This window comes from Callithrix jacchus, chromosome 12, assembly GCF_049354715.1.
Source record: "Callithrix jacchus isolate 240 chromosome 12, calJac240_pri, whole genome shotgun sequence".
NCBI classification, from domain to species: Eukaryota; Metazoa; Chordata; class Mammalia; order Primates; family Cebidae; genus Callithrix; species Callithrix jacchus.
The window spans coordinates 71,103,240-71,110,968 of NC_133513.1; the positions used below are offsets into that span (position 1 = coordinate 71,103,240).

The 7,729-nt window shown below is 39.7% G+C and overlaps 1 pseudogene; it reads right to left on the reverse strand.

Moving 5' to 3' along the window:
- Nucleotides 1–2,854: 2,854 nt before the first annotated feature.
- LOC100413241 (stress-induced-phosphoprotein 1 pseudogene) lies at nt 2,855–4,613 on the reverse strand (annotated as a pseudogene).
- Nucleotides 4,614–7,729: the final 3,116 nt, after the last annotated feature.

Below are 7,729 nucleotides of genomic sequence, written 5' to 3' on the forward strand. Positions count from 1 at the left end.
CAGAGATGTTTTGATAAATTCTTTTGTATTTAGTTCAGGTTTTTTTTTTGTGTGTGTGTAATTAGTGAGAAGTAGAATCAGACTGGAATAATCCTGGAACTAGAACTTCTATATTGATAATTTTTATTATACTCAGAATTGATTTCATGTCCTTTTTTAAATAGCTCCAGTAATTTCTGATAGCTTTCTTATAGTCTAGTATACCAAGATGTGTTGAGTTTAACTTATAATTTTCCCTCTCCTGATTTGGATTCAAGAAGCTCTGGTTTCTTTAAAGAAATGTATTATTAGAAAATAATATATAAGTATTGGGTTACTTGTATGAACTACATAGGCTATTGCTTTCAGGTGCTTCCAGTAATTAGAGCTAGGAAACTATTACTGAGTGGCTGTAAACTGTGAGTTTATATTTTCAGGTTTAACTTTGGATTACAAAATTTTAACTGAATTTTATTTCAATATTTATCTTTTTGTCCTACACCAAAATATGGATTTGTAATTAGATTTATTTATTTATTATTTGAGACAGTGTCTCATTCTCTTGCCCAGGCTGGAGTGCAATGGCACAATCTCAGCTCACGGCAACCTCTGTCTTATGGGTTCAAGCAATTCTCTTGCCTCAGCCTCCTGAGTAGCTGGTATGCAAGCATGTGCCACTATGCCCAGCTAATTTTCATATTTTTCAGTAGAGATGGGGTTTCACCGTGTTGGCCAGGCTGATCTCAAACTCCTGACCTCAAGTGATCTACCCACCTCAGCCTCCCAAAGTGCTGAAATTATAGGTGTGAGTTACTGTAACCAGCCTGTAATTTGTCCTGACCCGCGGGATGAGCAACGGAGACCCTAGGGAGGGATTGGGGATTAAAAGAGAGAGACAGGAGACGTGGAGAATGGAGACAAGTCAAGGATCTGATCAAGTCTCTTTAATTAGCTACAAGGCAGTTGCTTATAAACAAGTAAGGGCGGGAAGTTCTGAGGGCTGAGGTCAGACAGTAACCATGGAGACGAGGTTGCAGGCTAGCCTGGTAACTAGGAGGAATGTGAAACTTAAACAATAAGGGAAGCCCACAAGATGGAGGTTTAGGTAAGAGGAACAAAAGCTTAAGCAACATAGTTACAAGATGGCTACTGCTCCCCACAGTAATTAGATTTAATATTTACTTATTTGGTTTGTTTTACAATGTGCATACATTATTATTAGTGAAAATATATTACTAAAAGTGGATTAACATTTCTTTGCAGTTTTAAAAGTATTTTTAATGTGTTCAACTAAGAATGAAAAATCAAAATATCATTTTAAAATCATTTTATGATGAATGAGTTCAAAAATATTGTAGGAAATGATTAATATACAAAATCAACTGTATATTTATGTACTAATAGTGAACAATCTACAAAAAACAAAACAAAACCCAGAAAACAATATTCTTTATCAATGATATCAATTACATCATAATGAATAAAATACTTGGGAATAAATTTAACAAAAGAAGTGCAAGATTTTACACTGAAAACTACAAAACATCATTCAAAAATTAAAAAGGACATAAACAAATAGACATTTCATGTTCATGGATTGGAAGACTTACAATCATTAAGATGGCAACACTTCCATATTGATATATAGATCCAATGTAATCTATACCAAAATCTCTGCTGAATTTTTTTGCATAAATTGACATGTTGCTCTTTAAATTCATATGGAAAGGGAAAGAACACAGAATAACCAAAAAAATCTTGATGAAAGAAAGCAATGTTGGAGGACTCACACTTATTGATTTCAAAACTTAGTAGAAAGCCACATTAATTAAGATTCTCTCCTCATTTAAATTCTTCATCCACTTACCCTGAGGGGCTTCTTTTCCTGATTACTCTGACCACAAAGACTGAGTTTCTATAAGAATTCATTACTTGTGCCACTTTGCCACTCAGGTATCAGATCCCACCCTTAAGGTAAACATCATAAAAGAGAAGGAGAATGAAAAAAGAAACTTCAACCTTTGCTGTCACTTCTTCAAGTTATAAATTCCCTTTGTAATCAAACTACTTTGGTTATATTTTCAGAGATTTTTGATAAATGCTTTTATATTTGGTTTGTATTTATGTATTAGTATAAAAACCAACATATAGGTCAGTGAAATAAAATTGAGAGTTCAAAAATAAATCTTCACATTTAGGTTAATTGTTATTCAATAAGGGAAGGAACAGCCTTTTCAACAATCATGCTGGTACAACGGCATATCCAGACTGAAAGGAAAATACTTTGTCTACATTTTATTAAAAAATAAAACTCAATGTTGAGACCTAAATGTTAGAACTAAAACTGTAAAGCTCTTAGAAGGAAACACAGTTGTAAATCTTTGTGAGTTTGTATTAAGCGGTGGTTTCTAGATATGACACCAAAAATACAAGTAATAAAAAGAAATACATCAAAATTCAAATCACACAGTTACTTTTGTGTTTCAAAGAGCATCATCCAGAACATGAAAAGAGAAACCACAGAATGGGAAAAAATATTTGGAAATCATGTACCTGATAAATGCATAGTATTCAGAAAAATCTAAAGAATTTTTTTTCCATGCCCAATTGGCTTGTTTTATTGCAGAAGGAGATGTGAAATAAACAATGTGAGACAGCTGGGACCTGAGGCTGGTAAAACCCCCTCCCTTCCCCATATATGCCCACTGCCCCAAATAAAAAATAACCAACTATGGGAGAGCAGCCAAGACAGTGATTTGAAAAGTACAAGGGCAGGAGAAGGAGACACAGAACTCGAGGGCAGCGGTGAAGAGACCATGAGTGTGCTGGAAGGGCCCAGGGGCACGGTGGCATGAACAGTGCCAAGGACAAGTCTCTTTGTCTTCCCTGGGGTTATGTATAAATATAGGGAGATGAGGCCTTCTCTCTCCCTGCTCTCCCTTCAGCTTTATGCTGCTCACTTGGTCCCAGCTCCTCTTTCCACATGAGGGTGAAGGGAAGCCGAGATGAACGTGTCATCACTGAATTGCAATCAGACCCACATCCATTAGCTTCTGGATCTTCCGTGCTACTACAAGATTCTTTGAATGTTTGCTGAGTGTCTGGGGATGCTTCTGCATCTGTTCCAGGATAAGGTGCATTGGCTGGGTCTCTCATGATCTGCTGCACCTCTGGGTCAGCCATGGCTCCTCACTTCACATCTTCTGGACTGTCATGCTGGTTGTACTGTGCCATCATACAGTGCTGTTAGCCGGTTGCCACCTCCTTACAGCTGAAGTCTAGGTCTAGTGCCTTCTGGTACACAACTATGGCTTTGGTGTAGTCCTTCAACACTTCCAGGGCTGCTGCTTTCCATGTGTAACCCTTGATGAAGGTCAGCTCCAGCTGGATATATTCTTCACAGTCCTTGAGTGTCATCTGGAACTCCAGGAGTCTGGTGTAGCAGGCAGCTTGACTGTTGTATAATTTAGCATCTTTTGGGTTCCTTTTGATGGCTTCTGCATAATGCTTCGTGGCCTGGGGATAATCCCCTTTCTGAAAACACTCATTGCCTTTGTTCTTCTCCTCCAAAGCCAAGTTGGGGTTTATGTATGCCAGCTGCCCTTGCTTTTTCAGGATTTTCTCTGCCTACTGGCATTTCTTGAGCACATCTAGGATCAGGTGCTCTGCCAGATACCTGTTATAGAAATGGATGGCATCCTTGTACTTTTCTTCTTTGAAGTAGGAGTTGCCAATTTGAGCATAAGGTCTGGTGATCTGTCCACAGTCTTCTTGGTTTTCTCTCCCTACTTCAATGGCTTTCTTACAAAGCTCCCAGCACTTATTGTAGTCACCCTTTTCAAAGTATACTGCTGCTTGATTGGTAATGTAAGTCATGATGGGGTCTAGCTCCTTGGCTTTGTCAAAACGCTTCAGGGTTGTGTCAAAGTCTTTCTTCTTGTAGGCATTGTTCCCAGCTTTTTATTTCAGCACCTGTTTCCTATTCTCTGGAATATCTTCTCCCATTAGCTCTGAGTTGGTCTCCTTTTTGGGAGGATATTGTGGTGGAGGTGTTGCAACTTCTTCCTCACTTATACAGCCAAGGTTGACCCTCAGGAGGACACTGAGAGTGGTCATAAGCCAGGGATCTGGTAGTTTTGTGCCCAGATTGGAAGGCTTGTTTCACAGCTGCTCTATCAGCTCCAGGTAGGTAGGATCACTGAGTAGTGTCCTTGTCCTGGGATCACTCTCCAACTTCTGATACAGATTGGGCATGTTGAAAGGGTTCACGGATTTTCTCTCTGCCAATCTGGCCTGCATATTCTGTAAACCCTCTTTTATATGAGAGTTATTTGCTTCGTGTTTTAAGCCCTCCTCATAGGTTTGCTTGGCTTCTTCAAATTCGTTTAAGAACTCAAGAGCTGCGGCTTTTTGTGAATAGCTCTTGCCCCAGTCAGGTTGATGGTCTTGCAGCCGTCCTTGTAGGCCTTCTGGTAGTCTTCTTTCTTGGCATAGGTGATAGAACAGTTTCTGTAGAGCACATGGTTGTGGGGATCCAGCTTAATGGCTTCTAAGTAGCACTATAAGGCATTGTTAATGTTGCTCATGCTCAGGGTCTTGTTGCCCTTCTCTTTCAGCTCATTGGCCTGCTCCATAGCAAAGCATGGCCTGGAACCCCAATGAATCTAAACCTCCAAAGAACTTTTATAACTCGGCAACTAAAAGACAAATTAAAGTGGCTAAATGATTTGAATATATATTTATCCAAAGACAATTAATGAATGTCCAAAAGCACATAATAAAATATTTAATATCATGTTTTCAGTATCAAATGGAAACATGTTTTCACACAAAAATTGTACATGAATTTCATAGCAACCTTATTAATAATAGCCAAAAAGTAGGAATAATCTGAAAATCTATTACTAGGTGAGTGAAAAAATAAAATGTGATGTATCCATATAGTGAAATAATTAAAGTGTTTTTTGCTGGCAAGATGGGCAAACAGCTCCAGACTTCAGCTCCCAGTGAGACTGATGCAGAAGGCAGGTGATTTCTGCACTTCCAACTGAGGTAGCCAGTTCATCTCATTGGGACTGGTTGGACAGTGGGTACAGCCTACAGAAGGCAACTGAAGCAGGGGGTGTTGCCTCACCTAGGAAGCACAAGAGGTCAGGGGAGGCTGTGAGAGACTGTACTGGGAGGAACAGTGAACTTCAGCCCAGATACTACACTTTTCTCACAGTCTTTACAACCAGCAGACCAGGAGATTCCCTCTGGTGCCTATGCCACCAGGGCCTGGGTTTCAAGCACAAAACTGGGCAGCCTTTTGGGCAGATGCCAAGCTAGGAGTTTTTATTTATTTTTTTATATCCCACTGGTGCCTGGAATGCCAGTGAGACAAAACTGTTCACTTCCCTGGAAAGGGGGCTGAAGCCAGGGAGCCAAGTGGCCTGGATCAGTGGGCCCCACCCCCACAGAACCCAGCAAGCTAAGCTCCACTGGCTTGAAATTCTCACTGCCTGCACAGCAGTCTGAGGTCAACCTGGAAAGCTTGAGCTTGGTGAGGGGAGGGGCATCTGCCATTGCTGAGGCTTGAGTAGGCAGTGTTACCCTCACAGTGCAAAAAAAGTCACCTGGAATTTTGAACTGGACAGAGCCCACCACAGATCAGCAAGGCCACTGCAGCCAAAATGCCTCTCTACATTCCTGCTCTCTGGGCAAGGCATTACTGAATAAAAGGTAGCAGCTCCAGTCAGGGACTTATGGATAAAGCTCCCATCTCCCTGGGATAGAGCACCTGGGGGAAGGGGCAGCTGTGCATGCAGCTTCAGTAGACTTTTTTTTTTTTTTTTTTAAGAAAGAAAAAAAAAGAGTGAAGGAGAGGAAGAAAAAGAGAGAGAGAACGGGAATGTAGCTTTATTTTAAAAATGGGTATTAATAATGGCCGATCAATATTTTGTGTATTTAAAGTAGAGAATGTATATTTTGTGTATTTAAAGTGGAGAGCTCTATAAATATTTATTGAGTTTGCTTGTTCCAGATCTGGGTTCAAGTCCTGGATATCCTTATTAATTTTCTGTCTCATTGAGTCTAAATCTCTTTATGAGTCTTATGCATCTGGGTGTTAGGATCGTTAGCTCTTATTGTTGCATTGATCCTTTTACCACTATATCTTCGTTGCTTTGAAATCTATTTTATCAGATGCGAGAATTGCAACTCCTGCTTTTTATTTATTTATGCTCTTCATTTGGTTGGTGACTCTTTCTCCATCCCTTTGTTTTAAGTCTTTGTATATCTTTGGATGTGAAATGGGTCTGGATGTAGCATACTGTTAGGTTTTGGCTGTATCTTTTGATTGGGGGAATTGGTCAACTTAAATTTAGGGTTACTGCCATTTGATGTTAACTGGCTATTTTATCCATTCGTTGATATAAATTCTTCTTTATGTTGATGCTCTTTACTTTTTGGTATATTTTTTGAAAGGTTAATACTGGTTTTTCTTTTCTATGTATAATGCTTCTTTCAGAAGCTCTTGTAAAGCCAGCCTGGTGGTAATAAAATCTCTGAGTACTTGCTTGTTCATAAAAGATTTTATTTTTCCTTCAATTGTGAAGCTTAGTTTGGCAGGATATAAAATTCTGGGCTGAAAGTTCTGTTCTTTAAGGATGTTGAATATCGGCCCCCACTCTTTTCTGGCTTGTAGGGATTCTGCTGAGAGATCTGCTGTAAGTCTAGTAGGCTTCCCTTTGTGGGTAACCTGACCTTTCTCTCTGGCTGCCCTTAGTATTTTCTGCTTCGTTTCAACCCTGGTGAATCTAACGATTATGTGCCTTGGGGTTGCTCTTCTTGAGGAATATCTTTGTGGTGTTCTCTGTATTACCTGGGGTTGAATATTGTGCTGCTTTGCTAGATTCAGAAAGTTTTCCTGAATAATATCCTGAAGAATATTTTCCAGCTTGGATTCATTCTCTTCGTCATATTCAGATACACCTATCAAATGTAAATTAGGTCTTTTCACATAGTCCCATATTTCTTGGAGACTTTGCTCATTCCTTTTTATCCTTTTTTCTCTATTCTTGTCTTCTCATTTTATTTCATTAAGTAGGTCTTCAACCTCTGATATCCTTTCTTCTGCTTGATCAATTTGGCTATTCAAACTTGTGCATATTTCGCTAAGTTTTTGTGTTGTGTTTTTCAACTCCGTTAGTTCATTTATATTCCTCTCTATATTGTCTATTCTTGTTAGCATTTCATCAAACCTTTTTTCAAAGTTCTTAGTTTCTTTACATTGGGTTAGAACAAGTTATTTTAACTCCCAGAAGTTTCTTATCATCCACCTTCTGAAGCCTACTTCTGTTAATGGCACACAGTCCTTTTCCATTAGGGCTTGTTCCATTGCTGATGAGGAACTGTAATCCCCTATAGAGGGAGAGGGGGTTCTGATTTTGGGTATTGTCAGCCTTTTTAGGCTGGTTTCTTCCCTTTGTTATAAATTTATCCATCTGTCGTCTTTACAATTACTGCCTTTCTAGTTGGGTTTCTGAGTGGTTGCCTAGTTTATTGACTCCCAGTGCTGGAATCCGAGCAACCCACTGTGCATGCCAAAACAGCAGTGATAAGACTGACGGTGTTCTTCTGTCCGAGAATCTCCTCCCATTTACTCTGCATGAAGAGCTGCCGTGCTGAGGTATCGGCAAAACCACTGCGCCAACCACAAGAGTCACGCTGGTGACCTGTGAGGCCCCTCCACTGGGAATCTTCTGGTCCA